General features: G+C 37.5%; 1 non-coding gene across 1 annotated transcript; it reads right to left on the reverse strand.

The window, feature by feature from the left end:
- Positions 1 to 4382: 4382 nt before the first annotated feature.
- On the reverse strand, positions 4383 to 4489 carry LOC112301329 (U6 spliceosomal RNA). Its single transcript, XR_002974472.1, has one exon. It is a non-coding gene; the product is annotated as a U6 spliceosomal RNA (small nuclear RNA).
- Positions 4490 to 24061: the final 19572 nt, after the last annotated feature.

The raw sequence follows: 24061 nt of genomic DNA on the forward strand, positions 1-24061 counted from the left end.
TTTAAATTAAAGAAAATAAGCCCAAAATATCTGCTTAGTTGGCTTGACATTGCTCATTTCCTCATTTTGAGTATTTGTATAGTGAAAGAGAAAGCAATACTCTGAAAAAATTCACATCTATCTCCACAATAAAGCTTTTCATTTCTAGATCATTCATAATATCTACTAATACTAAATTCACAAATGTCACACTTCCCTTTGTCTGCACATATGGTAGTGATATAGTAATCTAATTGTGAACTTACTGAACCAAATCTCATGAGATTTCCCCCAAATCTCACACTATTACCATTTTGTTCCATTAACTTTTATAATCTCCTGGCACTTGATAAATTCTGAATTGTGCCATTATCTGAATGTAACAGTCTTCTGTGAATAGAATCAAATGGAACTTATTCCCTTAATACTTCAACAATAGTATAGATAAAAAGCAGGGATGCAAATTACCTGACAATTTTAGAAACAAAAACAACTGTGCCTTATTCTATCATTTATATAAACAAGCTGCTTAGAAAATGTAGTAAGTGAATTCTGTATTCTAAAATGATTAAATGTACTTCTCTGGCAAGATTTGTGTGTCCAGACTTTGTCATTTTATTTTCACCAACAGTGCCTTGAATTTTCTACCTTATCTATCACAAAGTACACTGAGGTGTGGAGAGGGATGTGGAATGGTTACATCTAAAATAGATTGGGTAAATTGAATTTGTGGAGAAGGTAAAATCGAAGGTCTGATATCAGGAGGCTCCAAGTCTTGTTCCGATAAGAAGGAAACAGAAAACATTTCTCCCCCTGGAGTCCCACAATGAGATAAGCTGCACATAAGCTCCAGTCATCCACATGATTAGATCACCCACCAGTACCAATTACTTCATAGAACTAAGATTTGATTGGGCCAAGTGGAAGGGTGGTTAATAGCAGGAAATCATGCATTAGAGAGAAAAATATATAGAATAGCAATGAAAATAAACAATGCTATAGAAGTTATTCCTGACAAGTAGGATGAGGTTCACTTGGCACATTTGGACATTATTAAGAGCTCACACTTTGAGGTATTTGTGTTTTGTTTAAGAGGAAAAACAATTTTTGGATCTTAATTTTCCCATTTCATTTCACCATATGAAGTTATGCATATTGTTACAGAAATAAAACTAAATTAGGATATATAAAAATTTAAGTCATTCTAATTTAAAAGTAATTATGCTTTGTTTTCACTTATGAGTATATAAAATCAATTAATTCACTTTTAATCACTCCAATAATTCAGATTCTGTACTATAAATCTCTTTTTATAGTATTTTTATAGACACAATTTGTTTACATTCCATTTGGGATGTTTTATTGAGATAGCAGTTATAGGATTAAATTAACCACTCACTATATTTGTTATTATTTTTGTACTTAACTAAAAATCCCAAACATTTTCTTCCTTACAATTGTCTTAGTTTTAAACAAGCATCACTGACTCGAAGAGCATAATGATATAGTACATTATTATCAGTACAGTACATAAACAACTATTTTAAGTGGTATGAAAACATTATAAATTAAAGAATGATTGAACAGATAAATAGGCAAATACTGGGTTTTTTCCCCTCCTTTGATTATTTTCTGGCATTTTCTCTTATCTATAAAAGGCCTCAGGAAACCTAAATGCTATATTGCATGGTTTTATATAAAGACAAATACAGATATGTCACAAAGATAAAAATAGATAGTCTGAATATGCCATTCAATGTTAATTGTTCATTTCACTTTTCATGTACATCAGATTACTGATATATTCTCAAAGTTCTATAATTATAGGGAAAAGTATGTGAGTTTTCAAAGATTTAGATCAACTATCAGTTCATCATTAAGATAAAATTATTTGACTTTTAAAAATTATAAAAACACGTTGATAAATTTTAATAGTATTAGTTATTCTTTTTAACACTTTTGAATTTCATCCCCCAGGGGTGTCCAACCCATGGCCCAGGATGACTATGAATGTGGCCCAACAAAATCAAAAACTTACTTAAAGCCTTTGTTTTCTCATCAGTTTTTCATTAATGTTTGAGTATTTAATGTGTGGCACAAGACAGCTCTTTTTCTTCTAGTGTAGCTCTGAGATGCCAAAAGGTAGGACGCTCCTGAATTTTATATTCTTCCTGAATTAGGCTTGTGTTCAGTTAATATTGATTAAGGGCTTTATAAACTTATTTACAGATTATTCATTTTGTTCTTGAAGACAGTTAATAATGACACAGACTTTTTGACACAGACTCAAGTATTATAGCTTTCTTTGTATGTACTTAGATTATGATTTTTCCCAATTTTTTAAAATTCAGATGTCTAGTTACTTTTTATTGCTTATCAGATTATTTCAGATTCTACCAATACTTGATCTATGTGTGAATTATATCTAGGTGGTTTTGATAATTTTCAAAGGATAAAGATGAATGTCTCCCCTCAAAATACTTTTTATTATTCAATTAAACCTCTATTTCAATTACTTTTGAGAAACTTCAAGTAAGCAAATCATGACACAAATGATCTTGCTTGTTCTCTCAAAATTTTAAATCAAGCAAAAAACTTAAAAATCTTTTAATCATATGATTTTCCTTTAATCCCAGGTAATGTGTCTAAAAATGAGTTTTGTGAGATATGCTAAATTTTATATTATCATTTTTCTTTCATAGGCAGTGTTTTCTAGTTTTTCCAGCCTATCAGAATCACATTTTTCTATTAAAATAAAAACTTCTTGAGTGGAAGTTATATTTCCAATGAATAAGCCCATGATCTTCTCTATTATGCAACACTTTAACAATAATTTTGCACTAAATCTTACTGAGGTTCAGAATGTAGGATCATGTTACTACTAATTGATAATGCAACCAGACATAAATTGAGTTACAAACCTCTCTTACAGTATTCCTAATTCAACAGTGTTTAGAAAAATTTAGTAAAGTAACAGTTCAACAGCTTAACTATTAAATAGCCCATGGATGGCATTTTTAGAATTTTTTGAATGAAAAAGTAAAGGCAATTTTGCTTGCTTGTTTGTTTTTTTGATTAGGTTCCACTTACAGGTGATGTCATATGGTATTTATCTGTCATATGGTATTTGGCTTATTTCACTTAGCATAATGCTCTCTAGTTCCATCCATGCTCTTGCAAATGGTAGGAATCGTTCTTTCTTTCTGCTGCATAGTATTCCATTGTGTAAATGTACCATAGTTTTTTTGATCCATTCATTTACTCATGGGTACTTCAGTTACTTCCAGCACTTGGTTGTTGTAAATTGTGCTGCTATGAATATTGGGGTGTATAGGTTCTTATGAATTGGTGTTTCAGGGTTCTTAGGATATAATCCCAGCAGTGGAATTTCTGGGTCAAGAGGCAGTTCCATTTTTAGTTTTCTGAGGAAATTCCATACTGTTTTCCACAGGGTCTGCACCAGTTGGCATTCCCACCAACAGTGCACTAGGGTCCCCTTTTCTCCAGAACCTCTCAAGCACTTGCTGTTTGTTGTTTTGTTTATGATGGCCATTCTGACTGGTGTGAAGTGGTATCTCATTGTGGTTTTAATTCGCATCTCTCTGATGGCTTGTGATGCTACACCTCTTTTCATAAGTCTCCGGGCCATCTGTATGTCCTTGGGGAAGTCTTTGTTCAGGTCCTTTGCCCATTTTTTAAATTGGATTGTTTGCCTTCCTAGAGTGGAATCATGTAAGTTCTTTATATATTTTGGAGATCAAACCCTTGTGCAAGGTATCATTGGCAAATATGTTTTCCTATACAGTTGGTTCTCTTTTCATTTTAATACTGTTTTCTTTAGCCATGCAGAAGCTTCTTATTTTGTTGAGATCACATTTATTTATTCTCTCTGTTATGTCCCTTGCTCTAAGGGACATATCAATGAAAATATTACTGCATGGAATATCTGAGATTTTCCTGCCTATGTTTTCCTCTAGGACTTTTATGGTGCCACAACTTATATTTAAGTCTTTTATCCACCTTGAATTTATTTTTGTGTATGCTGTAAGTTGGTGATTGAGTTTCATTTTTTTGCATGTAGCTGCCCAAGTCTCCCAAAACAATTTGTTGAAGAGGCTATTTTTACTCCATCTTGTGCTGCTGCCCCCTTTGTCAAATATTAATTGCCAATATAGACTTGGGTTTATTTCTTGGCTCTCTATTCTGTTCCACTGGTGTATGTGTCTGTTCTTATGCCAGTACCAGGCTGTTTTGATTACAGTGGCCATGTAATATAGTTTTATATCAGGTATTATGATCCCCTCCTACTTTATTCTTCTTTCTCAAAATTGCTGCAGCTATTGGGGGTTGTTTATGGTTCCATATAAATTTTTGAAATGTGTGTGAAATATGTCATCGGTAATAAAAATATAAAACACTTTACGAATTTGCATGTCATCCTTGCACAGAGGCCATGCTAATCTTCTCTGTATTCTTCCAATTTTAGTATATGTGCTGCCAAAACGAGCACTTAATACTAGTAGCTTTAATCATCATCATCAAACAATGTTCAATGATGTCTAAAAATAGTAAAACAACTGTCGTCTGTGACTGTCTTACTATTATAGAATGATCATGAAATATACACTTATAGGATAATTGAATAGTGAGAGTAAAGGAAAAGTGATATATAAAAGACAGGACACAAATGTCCAAAATTTGATGAGGAAGAAGATGGCATGAAATAATAAAATCTCGTATAACATGCTTTTTTTAATTAAAAAATTTGTTTACTGTTGTTCAAGTACAGTTGACTCCATTTACCCCCACCACTATTCCCACCTCACCCAACCCCACTTCCTACCCTCAATCCTACCCTTTGGCTTTGTCCATGTGCACTTTATGCATGTTCTTTGATGACCCTTGCCCTTTTTGCCCTGTTATCCCCCTCCCCCCTGTCCTCTGGTTACTGTCATTTTGTTCTTTATTTCAATGTCTCTGGTTATCATAACTCTTTAGCTCTTCCAGGGTCTCCTCAGAACATGAGATAATCAGTGCACTGAACTTCATGCCTAAGTGTCATGGACTTCTGTACCGTCAAGTCGAAAAGAAAGTTTGTTGTCCTTCAGGGAGGAAGATAAGATTGCATAACAGTAATAGCCACTTACATGTAAATAGTATTTATTATGTTCTAGCAATTGTCCTAAGCCCTCAACAGTTAGTAACCACTTATTCCTAAAATGACACTATGAGATGAATACTATTGTTAATCTCTATTTAATAAATGAGGAAAGTGCAGCAGAGTAGTTGGATAACATACTTAAAGTGAGGTAACTAAAAAATGGCATAGCTGGACATCAGACTCATCATTTTGGGGCTATATTAAGAATCCCCACTAATTTACAAATATTACATTGTGAGGTTAAATATGAAAAACAAAAAGAATGATGGAAAGAAAAATAGAAGGAAGAAAGGATAGAAGGAAGACAGAGACAGACAGGTGGAAGAGAAAGGATTAGAGAGGGAGAGAGGGAGAAGAAAGAGAGAGAGTACTTTAGAAATGAGATTAGAAATTCATAGAATTCAGAAATGCTCTGCAGTTTTGCTGATCCTAAGAAGATCAGAGCATGGCTGAAGTCAATTCAGTTTTGCTAGAAATTGGAGAACGGTACTAGAAAAGCAAGAGTGAAAAGGTGATATACAAAAAAAAAGTGATGACAATCAACTGCATTGTGAGGGATGAACAGTTCAATGAAGGAGATGTCTATTTAGATCTAGAGAAAAGTAAGTCAATATTATCTAATATTTTAAGCCTATGCAGGCTATGGCAAGGCAGCAGTAGTAGCCTGGACTGTTTCTGGATATAGGAGCTGAAGGCTAGCATAGATGGCTGCTTGCCTTCAATTACTTTTGCTAAAGTTATGTGCTCACCATTCAGTTCATCATTCACTTATCCACACCCTCTAGATTCTTGTGACTTGAGGTACAGTCTGTGGAGCAGCAGCATGGCCATGACTTGGACCTTATTAGAAATTCAAAGTCTCAGACCCTATTCCAGAACTTCTGAATCAGAAATTGCATTTTGATAGGATGATTCAGTAGGCACATAAAATGTTAGGGACTGGGGAGGAAGGGGTCACAAGATAAAGATGGCCTCGGTCTACACCTTTTACCATTGAATTCCCAGTGCCTAGTCCAGGTATATATACACAACCAATGCTTGCCATACTTTTTATTTAATGAATAAATTGCAACTACTATTAGTCACACTTCAAGTCTGAAAACTAACCTTGGTTTCTTTCTTGACTACCTCAATTCATAGCTCTTCTCTGCTAAAATCATGCAGACTTATTGAATGTGTATCTCAGCTGGTACTACCTAATATAATGCCATATTTTGTTGGCTACCTTTCCATGTGCATGTACCATCGTATGTATGACATCTTTTCAACCAAAGTGAAACCTCCCTGATGGTAGGGATTATATATATTTCCTCTAAAGTAGCCTGCTAAACACCTGGTTATAGTCAAAGCTATCTAGAACATGCATACTCATGCAGGACAGCTCATAAACAAACAAAAAAGACCTGTACACTGCAGGGCATAGCAATAAAGTATGAGCTTAGGTGCTAAGCTGACCTGGGGTCAATTCTGACTTACACTATTTCTTAGTGTTAAATGCATTAGATGTTTAAGCCTTCTGAGCCGTATAAGTTCCTATCTTTAGGATGGGGATAATGGTACATTTCCAAATGTAAGGCTTCCATATACAGGGTACAACAAGGAGTTGTTCATCTGAAAAATACTACAATAACTAATAGTACAAGAATAAATTCTGTATTTCATGCACTCACCACTGTAAGCCTACTTTTGCCCCCTACCCTGTACACATATATAAAGTAGCAAGTGCTACAACTCATTAATTACTCCCATTCTTTTACCTTTGGAGCGTATACTCCAAGATATGAAATAATAATTCAGAAGGGTATTGTTATATCATAAGCCAGAAAAGAACATTAAATATTTTTGTTTTGGTCATGTAGAGGCAAGAAAAATAGGAGGCTGACATTTTGTCTGGTCATCTATTTTTGTAGAGGGTTGAAATTAATAGCTCCAACAACTTCCTTTACTTTTATGGAAACTTGGTTTACAAACTGATGTACCTACCAGTTTTCTTCAAGGCTGGTTTTTGTTTTTCAAACATGTATATACAAAGGTTAAAGTCTTATGTTGTGCACATGTAACATTAACCACCTTGGAAAGGTGGTATTTTGAAGAGGATAGATAAGGAGATAGTAGAATTTGAAATGAGCAAATTGAAAAAGGATAACATGTCTCAAACTTTCTCTTGATATAACAAGACTACATTGTTATTCCAATAAAATATTTTAATATTTTTCTCTCTCAGAGCATCAATTAGTTAGAGACTCTTTGGTGTTGATTATTTCCTCTATTGAAATGTAAATGAACACTTGAAAGTTGAGCCTTATCTAATCTTTCTGCAATAACTTTTATCAGTTAATCAGATCCACAATTAGTTGAGATACACACAGCCTACATGATGAAAAGACTGGATCTGAAAAGAAAATATATGGAACCAGATGAAGTACACTTAGTGTGTCTCAGCAAAGAGGTAACTCTTTTTGGGCAGGTTATTTCTTCATCGTGCAATTGTTTCATATCATAGGCTCCTGTCCTCAATATGCCATTAATGTTTCCCAGTCATTATGGCAACCCAAAGCCTCCTTTTGAGAATCACTGCTTGCTTTACCAAGAGAAAACAGTGCCTCAAAAATTAACCTTGTTTAACCCTGGCTGAGTAGCTAAGCTGGTTGGAGCATTGTCTAAGACACCAAAAAGTTGTGGGTTGGATCCCCAGTCAGGGCACACACCTAAGGTTGTGGGTTCAATTCCCCAGTCAAAACATTTACTGTGTTCAGAAGGCAACCGATTGATGTTTCTCTCTTGCTTTGATGTTTCTCTCCCTCCCTCTCCTTCCTCTCTCTAAAATTCATAAAAACAACCCAGCTGAGGATAAAATTTTTTTAATTACCTTGATGATGATGATGATGATGATGATGATGATGATGATTTTGTCTGGGTTAGCCCTGCAGCAGCTACTATGCCACTTAAATATCTTATCTACATGCAAACATTTGAGTTAAGATGCAAATGAAATGCGTGTACAAGTTTTGCTCTAAGCCTGATTTTCTTCCATTGCACTCAAGGCTGATCTGGTTCCTGCCATCCAATATCCAGTGCCTTCCTTCCTGATCCTGTTCCCTTTTTGCTATTCACACACTCACCTTCTAACTTATAGCTAAGAGGAATGGAGAGAGGAGAAATAACATTTCCTTTTTCATCTCATTGTCATGATGCAGTACACTGTGACTCTCTAGGCATGGTGTATTTTCTGCCACCAGACTCTGTTTTAGAGTTCAAGATACTCTGAAAAGTGCTAGGATGAATTACTCTGTATACCAGCAAGCATTTTTCTTCATTGCATTCTTATTATCACATCCCCTGGCTGCATTTAATTTTGATTGTCTAAATGGGTTTTTAAGTTACATTAACTTTGTATTTGAATAGCACTTAGATATTATGAGAGTCAAATGTTAAATGACTGAGCTTATAATACTATATTACAGTGTTTCTCAAAGTGTGCTTTGTAAACCACTGGTTCCAGGGCTATGTAAAGAGACTTTACCTAAAAAAAAAAATGATTCAATGGTCAAATAAGTTTGGACATGGCTGGACAAATTACTTTAGTGTGTAACTTTACAGAGCCTTTACTGTGTGAATGTGGTAGGATCTCAGTGCAGGGGTGGGGAATGAGTTCAGTATTTCCTAAATATATTTGACCATGGAATCAATGTTCCCAATGATTACTAGAGCAATATACAAGAAACAAATGATTCTAGTCTTCATGCCACTTACATGTTATGAACCATTGAGTTGGTTCCAACTGCTGGCAACCCTATGAATGAGTGTTTTCTACAACATCTTGTCCTCAACAACCCTGCTCAGCTCCTGTAGGCTCATGCCTGTGGCTTTTTTGAGTCAATTCATCTCATACTGAAGATCTTCCTCTTTTCCTGTTGCCTTCTATTTGTCCCAGCATTTTTTTCTTTTCCAAAGAACCCTGCCTTCTCATGATATACCTGAAGCAGGATAGCCTCAGTTTTGTCATTTTTGCCTCCAGAAATGTTTTGGGCTTAATTTGATCTAGGACCCACTTGCTTGCTTTTCTGGTGGTCTAGGATATTAGTAGAGCTCTCCTCCAACACCATATTTCAAATGAATCAACTTTTTTTTCTTTCCTGTATAACTTTAGTATTCATACATAGTAATTGGAAATGTGAGGCTGTGAATGATCTTAGTCTTGGTCTCTAACGACATATGTTTGCTTGTGGTGATCTGTCCTAATTCTTCCATTACTGCCCTTCTGAGTCTCAACCTTGTGTTGGTTTCTTGATTTTATACAATTTAAGCTATGGGAATACAGACTTTCAGAGTTGCTGATTTGACCTTCAGGCAATGCACTATAAGACTCTAGGGGGTGGTAACATTTATATGGTGCAACGTGAATAATACACTCTGTGAGTCAAGGTTCAATCATAGAAGCCGAACAACTAGAAGGTTTATTTATTACGGGGTTTGTTACAAGAATTTAACATTATATAAATTTGGAAGCTGGTTTTGTGTCTGTAAAACTGTTGTTTTTTGCTTCAGAGGCTGGAGCTTCAAATTGCCAGATCAGGTCTTCAGGAATGCAAGAATGTATACAAAGTGGAAGATGGCAAGGATAGGCTGAAACCCAGGGGCTTAACCTAGAATCCATGAGTTTGGATTGGAACCTGTGGGTTCCCACTACCTCCAACCCTGATGTGGTTGTCCTGCAGGAGAAGCTGGTGCCTTTCATCATGGAATGAAACACGCAGCTAGAGCTGGAGATGGAGAAGCTGAAGGAGGATGCAGGAAAGATGGAAAGTGCATATCATCTGCTGCCCACATTGAGAAAGTGAGCCAGCAAATAAAGAACAAAGTGCAGGGACTCCAACCCTTCTAGTGTAGAAAGTAATGTGTCTGCTGCTCAACCGATGTCTTTCACACGCAAATTATATATATATATATATCATATATATATAAATCATATATATATATACATCTTTTGTGGCATACCCTAACTGGAAATATACAAGGAACGAAACTCTGGAAGATGTAGTTTACAAAGTCCCCTCACCCACCCTGGAGTTATGCAGTATACAGCCTACATACCCATGTGAGCCAGCCTGAGGGTAGGAACTAAGCAACCATAGGATCATTCCCACCTTGATGATTGTCGGGGGTCTTTAACACAGCCCCCCCGGTCTGCCACGGATGAAGGCCATCTGTGGCAATGGTGGCTCAAAGTCTCTGGCCTGTGCAGGTCCTGAAAGTCCTCAGGCCCCACTTCGGGTGCCAGATGTCGGGGGTCTTTCACGCAGTCCCCGGTTCCACCACGGATGAAGAAAAAGACTACCAAGACATGATCTGCTTGGGGAGGAAAGGTGGCCAATCTCTCAAGGGAGAAGGGCCTTGATCCTTTCCCTCCATGGGCTTTTATTAGGTTCATTCACATAGGAATGCAGATAAAGCTCATCAATCATTGTCAGCCAGTAAGGATTAAACAATACAGGATTTACAGAGAACTTCCAGGGCTTAGTCTGAGCTACAGCTAATCAGCTAGAGGGCCATAAAACTTTAAGCACCAGACTCATCTCAAGTCTGGACCCTTATCTTTTAAACTGAGGGTACAGATTAAGTAGGCTTCACAAGAATGTACTATTTTCCTCAGGCCTGATTCCCCAGGGAATCCTCCCCTCCCAGCACAGGACTGCACCGCCCTCTGTTAATTGCTTCAGGCTTAAGTCAGACAGGGAAGTAAAGCAGCCAAGAGATTAGGAGACTTCTTGCAGACAGAATGAGGACTCAGGCTATTTCAAAGCCAAGGGGCGAGGGTCCATCACCCCCTTTTGCCACAGCCCTCTGAGTCCTTCCCTGCGAGCTTATCCCTGGTGACCAGAGCCTCTCTTAGGTTGATCCTCCCTTCAGGATTCTTACCCGTCATTGGCTAACTGGCCAAGTTCAGGGCCAAGCAGGGTGAAGTGGGCAGAGGTGGCACTTCTGCCAGGGAGATAAGCTTTGTCTCCTTAGTGGCTTATGGTCCCAACTCTGACTCAGCCTTAACCATGGGGGGTTACAGCCTCTGAAACCAGGCAGGGCGGTTCCCAACAGATGATGACTGCAAAATACATGGTGATATAACAGACTTTTGTGTGACAGCTTGCTTGGAGATCCCAATCCTGCCACTTATTGATATGTAATGAACACATTCATAATGATTATGCTTCATTCCAGCTTTCTCAATAACAAAAGATCTTGGAGTACTCTTAATTTTTTCTTAACTTCACATAAGATATATGAGAGAAAGGACAGCTTTTTTTTATGTGCTGTGCAACTAGAGGGGGTTTACAATTCAAGAAAAATAGTCTGGTGCTATTTATTTATCAAAATGACCAAGAAAATGACATTTTTAATGTAATTTGTAAAGGGATGAATTTCCCCTTTTATTTTCTTCACTGTATTCATTTCTAATATCCAACCATTATTTTATAAGCTAAGATCTACCCACTAAGATCGTCTCATCTCTTCTTCAGAAAACCCATTTCCCCCATAGAATTATACAACATTAATAACTGTGTATTCCTAGAACACCATGGCATTAACTACATGGGGCCTGTGTGATTTTAACTTTATTAATTTTATAATTTATGAATATACTGACCTTGTTTTCAATTAGCCTTTATGGCTTTTCAAATAATTATTTTATCTCAGTTAACATCAAATAAAACAGCTTACAATTTTATTTGTCTTACAGTTTTTTAAAGGATACAAGGACATCATTTGTGAGTGGCTGATCAAATGTGGGAATTTCTTTTTGTATTCTAAAGTCCTGTTGACTATATTGAACTCAAGTTATAGAGAGTCAAAAGAATGAAAGTATAGAGCATGGCTATGTGTTCAGATAATCAAAACTATAGTGTTTTTATTTCTCTATAATGGATAATTGACTTAGCATTTAAGTCCACTCATCTGCTGATGGTGGAAAAGAAACTTACAAATTCAAGTTAACTCAATCACCTCCAGCTTCAAAGGGAGATTTTCAGGTGATATACAATTCCCTTGTTTCCCCCCTGGGGAGAAAATCTAGTACATTATAATCCTCTGACATTGCTGGCCTTCACTTACGGAGAACATTTCCTGTTAGCCTTTGGGGGTCATCTCTATCCCCACTATTTCTTCTCCCTAAATCAATAACCACTCCATTGCCTCTAGTATGTATAATCTATGCAGCATCCACTAATGGCATCTCTTTTTGTGACAAATCCTGTTCTTGTTTTCTGGCTCTCTGTACTTCTCTCAAAATTAGAGAGTTTGGGATTCTTATTAGCTGTCCTCAAGTCATATTACATTGTATTATGCGGATACTGAAGTCTTTCCACGTAGTTTTTCCATCTGCTACTGACACTTAGATATCATGTGGGCTGCAGAGATTATCTCTAAGTCTTGGAAATCACTAAGGTACCTGTAGGAAACTGGGAAAAGATTTATTCTTTTCTAGTATTCCCCAGATTATCTGGTGGCCTATTCTCCCAATATTTCCAGGATTATCTAAAACAATAATGCACCAAGTTCCTTTTTAATGAATATCTAGCATCTAATGCATTGTCACATATCCCTTTCAAATCCCTTCCTAGTCACTTGTCAAAATTTAATTTCATGGGGTAATTAGTTTGAACACTACTTTTAAACAATTTTGTATTCTTAACTGATATACAATTTATGATTTAAATGTAATCTCAATTCTTTGGCACTTATCATTAAAACATACCAAAAGTCTAATTCTCCTATAAACTTAAAATAAAGTGAAATTTGAATTTTTTTAAAAATTTTTTATTGTTATTCATTTACAGTTGTGTGCCTTTTCTCCCCATCCCTCCACCCCACCCCAGCCGAACCCCCCTCCCTCCCCCACCTCCACCCTCCCCCTTGATTTGGTCCATATGTCCTTTAAAGTAGTTCCTGTAATCCCCTCTCCTCACTGTCCATAACCCAGGCGGTGAGGGACAAATACCATATGATCTCACCTTTAACTGGAACATAATAAATAGAAGAAAAAAAGGAAACAAAATATAACCAGAGACATTGAAGTTGAATTTCAAAGATAAGCCACCCTTTGTTTGAGGTTCATCTGTTGTGCATCAAGAGATTTTGGAAGAATGCTATCTCTGATGCCTGACTGATTGAAGGGATAGGGGTAAAGGAATTTTTTTTAATTCTTTCTACTTTTGATTACAAAAGAATAAATGGCACTGCACTCCCATCTCTTCATATGTAGTTGTAAAATATAGAGAAGTCAATGAGGATGTTATTTTTAAGCATTGTACAATAGGACAGTACTGTTATTCTTGGTAGTAGGGAAATATAAATGATGAGCTATACATTTGCTTCAAGTATTGACATGGAAGTAGAGTACCAAAGTCAACACTTTTTCTACCTTAGTGAAAGTAGGTGGAGCATAAGTACAGTAGTAGACTTGTTGAGCAAAAGAGGCAGAGACTGGCATTTGGGCTGTTAGAAAGTTGCTAGAAATTTCAGTGTAGGATTCTGGAGAAGAAGGTTGCTACACAAAGTAGGAAGAGACAGAGTTCACTACAATTACTCTGGAATAAAGGCTGGACTTAGTCATATATACATAGAATGAGACTTGAAATATCTTGTAGAAAGTAACTTCTGTGAACACTGAATGTAGGTACCATGGTTCATACAGTTCTAGAGGACACTCTGGTCCAATCAGAATGGAGATGTCTCACTGAACACCTTCGGCATGTAGCTGAGAACTACAAAAGAATATGCTTTGGACACAATAATCAGATTCTTTAGCATGAGCTACAGCATACGAATTAAAGAATTTATTAGATGTTAGAACTCATCAAAGTTTAGTTTTAAGAAATAATACTCAAGGATATAAAATGAATAAAGTTTTATGATATTTTCATGCCAGGTCATTAAGACAAAGCTGTTGATTATTTTTTTAATTTTTATTGCTATTTGATTACAGCTGTATGCCCTCTCTCCCCATCCCTCCACCCCACCTCAGCTGAACCCACTCCCTCCGCCACCTCCACCCTCCCCATTGATTTTGTCAATGTGTCCTTTATAGTAGTTCCTGTAATCCCCTCCTCCCACTGTCCCCACCCCACTCCCCCTTGGCCACAGCCAGATTGTTCCCAACTTCAATGTCTCTGGTTATACCCTGTTTGCTCCTTTCCTCTATTGATTATGTTCCAGTTAAAGGTGAGATCATATGGTATTTGTCCCTCACAGCCTGGCTTATTTCAATTAGCATAATGCTTCCAGTTCCATCCAGGCTGTTGCAAAGGGTATAAGCTCCTTCTTTCTCTCTGCTGCGTAGAATTCCTTTCTGTAAATATAACATACTTTTGGTATCCACTCGTTTGCTGATGGGCACTTAGGTTGATTCCAGTACTTGGCTATTGTAAATTGTGCTGCTATGAACATTGGGGTGCACAGGTTCTTTTGGATTGGTGTTTCAGGGTTCTTAGGGTATAATCCCAGCAGCAGAATGGCTGGGTCACAGGGCAGTTCCATTTTTAGTTTTCTGAGGAAATTCCATACTGTTTTCCACAGTGGCCTCACCAGTCTGCATTCCCACCAACAGTGCACCAGGGTTCCTTTTTCTCCGCATCCTCTCCAACATTTGTTTGTGGATTTTTTTATGTTGGCCACTCTGACCGGTGTGAGATGGTACCTCATTGTGGTTTTAATTTGCATCTCTCTGATGGCTAGTGATGATGAACATCTTTTCATATGTCTCTGGGCCCTCTGTATGTCTTCCTTGGAGAAGTGTCTGTTCCAGTCCTTTGCCCATTTTTTAATTGGTTTGTTTATCTTCCTGGAGTGGAGTCCTGTGAGTTCTTTATATATTTTGGAGATCAGGCCCTTGTCTGAGGTATCATTAGCAAATATGTTTTCCCATACTGTTGGTTCTCTTTGTAATTTGGTGCTGTTTTCTTTAGCCACGCAGAAGCTTTTTATTTTGATGAGGTCCCATTTCTTTATTCTTTCCTTTATGTCCCTTGCTTTAGGGGACATGTCTGTGAGGACATTGCTGCGTGGAATGTCTGAGATTTTCCTGCCAATGTTTTCCTCTAGGACTTTTATGGTGTCACGACTTATATTTAAGTCTTTTATCCATCTTGAGTTTATTTTTGTGTATGGTGTAAGTTGGTGATCAAGTTTCATTTTTTTGCACATAGCTGTCCAGATCTCCCAACACCATCTGTTGAAGAGGCTGTTTTTGCTCCATTTTATGCTCCTGCCTCCTTCGTCAAATATTAATTGACCATAAAGACTTGAGTTTATTTCTGGGCTCTCTGTTCTGTTCCATTGGTCTATGTGCCTGTTTTTATGCCAGTGCCAGGCTGTTTTGATTACAGTGGCCTTGAAATACAGTTTGGTATCAGGTATTGGGATCCCTCCCGTTTTGTTCTTCTTTCTCAAAATTGCTGTGGCTATTTGGGGTCATTTATAGTTCAATATAAAGTTTTGAAATATTTTTTCTATCTGTGAAATATGTCACCGGTATTTTTATAGGGATTGCGTTGAATCTATAAATTGCTTTGGGTAGTATGGCCATTTTGATGATGTTAATTTTTCCAATCCATGAGCATGGTACATGCTTCCATTTGTTTGTGTCTTCCTTCATTTCTTTCTTCAGTGTTGTGTAGTTTTCTGAGTACAGGTCTTTTACCTCCTTGGTTAGGTTTATTCCTAGATACTTTATTTTTCCTGTTGCTATATCAGATGGGATTTTTTTCCTGATTTCCGTTGCTGCAGTTTCGTTGTTGGTATACAGGAATGCCTCTGATTTCTGAGTATTGACTTTGTATCCAGCTGTTTTGCCAAATTCATTTATTATGTCGAGTAGTTTTTTGGTGGAGTCTATAGGATTTTTCATGTACATAATCATGTCATCTGCAAAAAGTGACAGTTTCATTTCCTCCTTTCCAATTTGGATGCCTTTTATTGCTTTTTCTTGTCTGATTGCTGTGGATAGGACTTCCAGTACTATGTTGAATAGGAGTGGTGAGAGAGGGCATCCTTGTCTTGTTCCTGATCTTAGTGAAAAAGCTCTAAGTTTTTGTCCATTGAGTATGATGTTGGCTGTAGGTCTCTCATATATGGCCTTTATTATGTTGAAGACTGCTCTCTTTATTCCCACTTTCTGAGTGTTTTTATCAGAAATGGGTGCTTTATCTTATCAAATGCTTTTTCTGCATCTATTGATATGATCATGTGATTTTTGTCTTTGCTGTTGTTGATGTGATGTGTTATGTTTATTGATTTGGGAATATTGTACCATCCTTGCATCCCTGGGATGAATCCCACTTGGTCATGGTGTATGATCTTTTCAATGTATTGCTGGATGCAGTTGGCCAATATTTTGTTGAGGATTTTAACATCCATGTTCATCAGCGATATTGGCCTGAAGTTTTATTTCTTTGTTGTGTCTTTATCTGGTTTTTGGATTAGGATGATGCTGGCTTCATAAAAAGAGTTTGGGAGTCTTCCATCAGTTTGGATTTTTTTGAATTGTCTCTGGAGGATAGGGGTTAGCTCTTCCTTAAAGGCTTTGTAGAATTCTCCTGTGAAACCATCTGGTCCAGGGCTTTTGTGTGATGGGAGTTTTTTGATGACTGCTTCAATTTCCTCTGCTGTTATTGGTCTGTTCGGGTTTTCTGCTTCTTCTTCATTCAGTTTTGGAAGATTATATTTTTCTAGAAATGTGTACATTTCACCTAGGTTTTCAAATTTCTTGGCATACAGTTCTTCATAGTAATTTCTCACAATCCTTTGTACTTCTGTGGTATCAGCTGTCATCTCTCCTCTTTCATTTCTAATTGTGTTTATGTGGATCCTCTCTCTTTTTTCCTTGATGAGCCTAGTTAAAGGCTTGTCGATTTTGTTTATCTTTTCAAAGAACCAGCTCCTGGATTCATTGATCCTTTGAATTGTGCTTTTAGTCTCTATGTCATTTAACTCTGCTCTGATTTTGGTTATTTCCTTCCTTCTGCTTGCTCTGGGCTGTCTTTATTGTTGTTCCTCGAGTTCTTGTAGGCGTGTGTTTAGGTTGTTTGTTTGAAATGTTTCTATTTTTTTATTGTGGGCCTGTATTGCTATGAACTTCCCTCTCAGGACTGCTTTTGCTGTGTCCTATAGGTTTTGGGTTGTTGTGAGTTCATTTTCATTTGTTTCCAGAAAGTTTTGTTTTCTTCCCTAATATCGTTCTTGACCCATTCATTGTTTAATAGCATGCTATTCAGTCTCCATGATTTTGATTGTTTTGGGTTTTTTCCTTTGAGGTTGGTTTCCAGTTTCAGTCCCTTGTGGTCAGAGAAAATGCTTGGTATGATTTCAATTTTCTTGAATTTGTTGAGGCATGCTTTGTGTCCTATCATGTGGTCTATCTTTGAAAAATTTCCATGTACACTTGAAAGGAATGTGTATTTTGCTTCTTTGGGATGAAGGGCTCTCTATATATCAGTTAAGTCCATTTCCTCTTGGGTATTGTTAAGTGACACAATATCCTTGTAGATATTTTGTTTGGAAGACCTGTTCATTTTTGACAGTGGGGTGTTAAAATCCCCTACTATAATTGTGTTGCTGTCAATATCTTTCTTGAAGTCCTCCAAGATTTTCTTAATATATTTGGGTGCTCCTATGTTGGGTGCATATATATTTACAATGTTTATGTCTTCTTGGTGGATTCTCCACTTGAGTATTGTGAAGTGACCTTCTGGGTCTCTCTTTATGGCCCTTCTTTGGAAGCCTACTTTCTCTCATATTAATATTGCTACTCCTGCTTTTTTTTCCTGTCCGTTTGCATGGAAATTTGTTTCCAGCCCTTCACTTTCAGTCTGTATAAGTCTTTTGTCCTGAGATTGGTCTCTTGTAGGCAGCATATGTGTGGGTCATGTTTTCTTATCCATTCAGCTATTCTATGTCTTTTGATGGGAGCATTTAATCCATTTACATTTAAGGTTATTATCGATAGGTAGTTATTCATTGCCATTTTTTCATACCTGTGTTCCTCTGTCTTTCTCTTTTCCTTCCTTTCCTTAAAGCAGTCCCTTTAGCATGTCTTGCAGAGCTGTTTTGGTGGAAGTGTATTCTTTTAGATTTCTTTTGTCTGGGAAACTCTTTATTTGGCCTTCTATCTTGATTGAGAGCCTTGCTGGGCAAAGTAGTCTTGGTTGCAGGCCTCTGGTTCTCATTACTTGGAATATTTTTTGTCATTCTCTTCTGGCTTGCAGCATTTCCATTGAGAAGTCAGTTGCTAATCTTATTGGGGCTCCTTTGTATGATACTTCCTTTTTCTCCCTTGCTGTCTTTAAGGTCCTCTCTTTGTCTTGGAAATTTGCCATTTTAATTATGATGTGTCTTGCAGTGGGCCTCTTTGGGTTCCTCTTGCTTGGGACTCTCTGTGTTTCTTGGATTTGGGTGACTTTTTCTCTCATCAGATTAGGGAAATTTTCCATCATTACTTTTTCAAATAGGTTTTCTATCCCTTGCTCTTCTTCTCCTTCTGGTATTCCTATTATACGGATATTGTTATGTTTCATGTTGTCCTGCATTTCCCTTATTGCCTCTTCATTCTTTCTGAACCTCTTTTCCTTTTCTATCTCTTTCTAGGTGTTTCTTTCTACTTTGTCCTGCAGCTCGCTGATCCGATCCTCTGCTTCATCAAGTCTGCTTTTCATTCCTTCTACTGTGTTCTTCAATTCAGAAATTGTATTCTTCATTTCCTCTTGGCTCTTGTTGATAGTTTCTATTTCCTTTTTCATGTTGACATAGTTTGCAGTGAGTTCACTGTAGTTTCCCTGTAGTTTCTGGTAGTTCTCTGTGAGCTCAGTGAGCTTCCTGATAACCATTGCTTTGAACTCAGTATCTGATAGTTGACTTGCCTCTTTTTCAGTTAGCATGCTTTCTGAGGCTTCTTCCTTTCCTTTCGTGTGGGGATTGTTTCTTTGTCTTCCCATTGTTTTTCATACTCTTGTTGTTAGCCTCTGCTTCTGAAATTGATCTATTCTGACTCCCTGGGTTTATGGTATGTACTTCTATGGTAGAATGCCAGTGGGATTCAGTGGTGCTGTCTCCTTAATCTCCTGTGCTCACTGGTCTTGAGCTGACGTTTATGGGTCTAACATGGTCTAACTCTGGTCTTTTCAGCACTCCACGTTCTTGTCTTACCTGTGGGACAAAGACGAGGGGGGGGGATAAGAGGGGAAGGAGGAAAAAAGGGAATAGAAACAGAAAGGTAGGAAGGAAGAAGGAATAAAGAAAGATTGGAGGCAAGATAAAAAGGAATTTTAACAAAAATTAAAACAAAAGAATAAATAAAAGAAGGCAGGAAGAAGGAATAAAAAAGGTAAAGGATGGAAGGAAGAAGGAATAAAAAAAAGAAAGAAGATCAGAAAAGAAGAAGGAATTCAGGGGGAAAGGAGGAAAGAAAAAAAAAAGTCTTCTGCTGGCTTTAAACCGGTCAAGTTAGTTCTACTGGTCTTCCTGTCTGTGTAATAGGAGGGGCTGTTTGGAAGGATTGGTTTCACTTTTCTCCCTTCCTGAGCCACACTCTTCACTGTTGTTCAGCCTTCAGACCAGTTCCTTTGGGTCCTTCTGCTCCCCACTAGGCCTTTAGTTCACCAGCTATGCTGTCCTTGAGTTGCACCAATTAGGGGCAACTCACACTCGCTGTTCTTGCTCTTTGCTGTCTTAGATGCTAGGGGCCCTCTGTGCTGCTATGTGGTAGTTCAGCCCCCTACTGGGTGGAGTCTTTCCGGGGAATGCAGTCCTCTGTAGCCCTGCAGCTCCCCTCTGCTGGGCTTTCTGCCTTCCTCCTACAGAGCCAGTAGGCCCTGCAGGGTTCTGTGCGCAGGGGCTAGGTAGGAGTTTTTCTGAACCAGTGCTTTTGGGTGTGGTCGCCTGCAGGCAGCCAGGCCGTTGATCGGGTTGTGGGGCTGATCTCCACTTTGGTCCTGGTTTGGCTGCCGATCCCCTGCTTTGGGTCTGTGCACGGGGGCAGCCAGCCACTGATCAGGTTGCACAGCCACCCGAGGTTTCAGGTGTGGTGCCCAACCGGGGTTTTAGGTGTGGGCCCCAGGCCACTGACTGGGGTACGTGCCCACTGGGGCACTTTGGGTCTGGTGCCCTGGCAGCCGGGCCACTTATCAGGGTGCACGCTCACCCGTAGTTTCAGTTGTGAGCCCCCAGTCCGCTAATCTGGGTGCTCGCCAGAAGGGCTTCAGGTGAGTGCCGGGGCTGCTTTTCTGCGTTCACAGTCCAGGGGCTGAGGGGGGAGGGGAGCCAGAGGCCTGGGCTGCTTCGGAGAGTTCTCTAACTAGCTGCCGAGTGCCTCTATTTTCTTTTCCTTTTTGAGAAATTCTTCCTATTCAAGCCCCCCTGGTCCAAACAAGCACCTGGCTGCTCACACAGCCCAGCCTGGCTCTCTCCCAAGAATCCTGCAGCAGACCCTGCACCTTGGCCGGGGCTTTAGCCGCCCTGGTCCCTGCGTTGGTCCCAGGGACCTTATTGTCCTTAGGCACTCTTCTTACCGTCTGATCTTTTGATGTCCTCTATCTTTGGTCTCCGATCTTCATATATGCTGGAATACTGTTGGCTGTTTGCTCTGCTCCTCAGATCAGCTAGGGGTTTCACTGGTGTTGAGGGGAAGTGGCCTCCGCTCCCACCTATCTCGCTGCCATCTTCCTGGAAAAGCTGTTTATCTTACCAAGTTATTTTTATACCTGATACAGCTGCTTTTACTGACTTAGACATTGGTTGGCATTGAATAAAGATAGAAGAATAAACAGATAAATGATGCTTGTTAGTAGGTTCATTACAAAGATTTTTGGTTCTTTAAGATTATAGTATCCATTCTTAACTAGGTATAAATATTATACTTCATGAAAATATAATAACTTTATAACTGTGTAATTCTATTTACACATTCTCTTCTTTGGACTATTATTCTTAAATATTGTACATTTACAAATGTTAAAATCTGTCAGTGTGTGTGTATGTGTGTGTGTGTTTAAACATCATTGGTTGTCTTTTAAAGTAACCGGGAGAAAAAAAAATATATTTTTTAATGTTTACCCCCATAGTTGCCATTTTTGGTTCTCTTCAATTCCTTCTGGTAGACCTGGAGTTTCATTTGATTTCCTTCTTTTTCACCGAAAAGAAATTCTTTTATCATGTCTTGAAGTTCAGGTTTGCTGGTTACAAACTCTTCCAGCTTATGTTTACCTAAAACTGTCTTTATTTCACTCTAATTTGTAAAGGATACTTACTGGTATACTGAATATAGAATTCTTGATTGCCATTTTCTTTCCTTGATTGCTTTGCTCCTTCTTTCCTTCCTTCCTTTTTCCTTCCTTTTTAAGTTTGTCATCATTCCTATTATTTCCCCCCTCTATGTATTATATTCATTTCCATGTATATCTAGTCACTTTAATTTTTCCCCTTTGGTATTTTAGCAACTTAACTATAATGTGTGCAGATGTCATTTTCTTTGTATTTTTTCCCACTTAGGTTTTGAGGGGTTGTAAATTCTGCAATTGATATTTTTCACTAAATTCAGACCATTTTGGGTCCATTATTTCTTCAAATATTTTTTCTGTCTCCCTTCTATCTCTTCTCTCCTTTTAGCGTTCCAATTACACATGTTAATCCACTTAATATTTTCACACAGGTCACAGATGCTCTGATTATTTTTCATTTTGGATATACTTTCAGTTCCAGATTTTTACATTACATTACATTTGGTTGTTTCTAATAGTTCCTGCTTCTTTGCAGATAATATCCACCTGTCATTTATTATTCAATATCACCATTTTTTCCTTTAGTTTCTTGATCATATTCATTATAGCTAGTTTAAAGTCATTATCCAACATCTTCAACATCTGGATCTCCTATTGACTGCTTGCTTTCTTGGTTGGGTTACATTTTATTGATTCTTCAAATATTTAATAATTTTGATTGTGTACTAGAAATTTTGGATAATATAGAGAGGTGAACTATGTTGCATTTTTTAAAGGGTGTTCATTTTTTTTAACAGTTAAATTATTGCTATATCCTTTGGATCCTTTCAGGTTTGTTTTGTTTTGTTGTGGTTAGGTCAATTTAACTAGGTATAAATAACATTATAATTCATGCAAAATGTAATAACTTGACTAAAATTATGCTGTAATAACATGCTGCATGCCTTGTAAGGGGATTAGCTGTAACCTTCCCCCTGGGGAAGCTTGTGTTGCAAATACAACATTTTCTTTTTCTTTTATTTAATTTTGCCTTTGTTACTTTAGACCAATGTTTATTTACTCTATGTATATTTTTGTACCAAAACCACAAAATCTCCCAAACAATTTTTAAATGTAAAATATGTGATGGCATATGTTGGTCATTAGAAAAATTACTTAGAGTAATTAATTAACTATACTATATAATGTAGTGATTTCATTCTGAGCAAAATATATACTTTAATAGGAGTGGTATTCCATTTCCTATACCATTTACATTTGGATCCAATTCACTAATATTTCAGATAGCTCTACTGTACAAATTATAGTCATCGAATCTAATAATCTGAGTTGTTGACCTCTTTATAAAGTGATTAATATCATCTTACATTATATAATTTCATTATTTTATAATTAATGGCAAGTGACAATGTGGTGATTTTGAAGATAATAAAAAGATTAATATTACAGCACATAATTATTTGTGTCTTAAAAAATCTCTAGCTTCAATCAGTCGATTTCATTTTAACAGAAATGAGAACATGAAACATATGATGATCTTGCAAGGTCTTGTCTTGGCAAAGATTGCCTTCCATTTTAAAAAATATATATATATTTATTGATTATGCTATTACAGTTGTCCCATCTCCCTCCTTCCCTCCACACCATCCTGCCCACACCCTTCCTCCCGCATTCCTCCCTTGTAGTTCATGTCCATGGGTCATACATATAAGTTCTTTGGCTTCTACATTTCCTATACTATTCTTACCCCCCCTGTCTATTTTCTACATACCATTTATGCTACTTATTCTCTGTACCTTTCCCTGCTCTCTCCCCGTCCCACTCCCCTCTTGATAACCCTCCATGTGATCTCCATTTCTGTGGTTCTGTTCCTGTTCTAGTCATTGGCTTAGCTTGCTTTTGTTTTTGTTTTAGGTGTGGTTGTTAACAACTGTGAGTTTGCTGTCATTTTTACTGTTCCTATTTTTATCTTCTTTTTCTTAATAAATACCTTTAACATTTCATATGATAAAGGCTTGGTGATGATGAACTCCTTGAACTTGACCTTATCTGAGAAGCACTTTATCTGCCCTTCCATTCTAAATGATAGCTTTGCTGCACAGAGCAATCTTGGATGTAGGTCCTTGCCTTTCATGACTTCAAATACTTCTTTCCAGCCCCTTCTTGCCTGTAAGGTCTCCCTTGAATAATTTGACTTCAGAGGTTTTATCTCTGGATCACATTTTGATTAGGAACTAGATATATTGATGTATGAGGAATGGGGTTACAAAATAAGAGTGTATTCAAGCTATCTTCACTTAGAAAACAAAAACAGAATTTATGAAGAAAACTTGAGTCTTAAGACCACATCCCTGGGTCTTCTTTATTTAGCTTATTATTTAAATGTATACAATGAACATAATTTAGACAGGGAATTCTTTTAAAAAATGTGCTTATTCTTCTTGGGTTCTAATCAGACTAGCCTGACTTCTGAGGTTGACCTATAACTTTTGAGCTTCATTTTGGACCATTAATTGTCCCAGTCTATTCTGCCTGGGGTTCATCAGACTTGGTTTCTCTTTACTTTAGCTCAAAAGACTAAAACCCCAGTCTAAATCAGAATCCATCACCCAGATGGAAAATTTTGTGGCTAAAGTACATCTCTAGGTGGTTGAATAAA

Source organism: Desmodus rotundus, chromosome 8, assembly GCF_022682495.2.
Source record: "Desmodus rotundus isolate HL8 chromosome 8, HLdesRot8A.1, whole genome shotgun sequence".
NCBI classification, from domain to species: domain Eukaryota; kingdom Metazoa; phylum Chordata; class Mammalia; order Chiroptera; family Phyllostomidae; genus Desmodus; species Desmodus rotundus.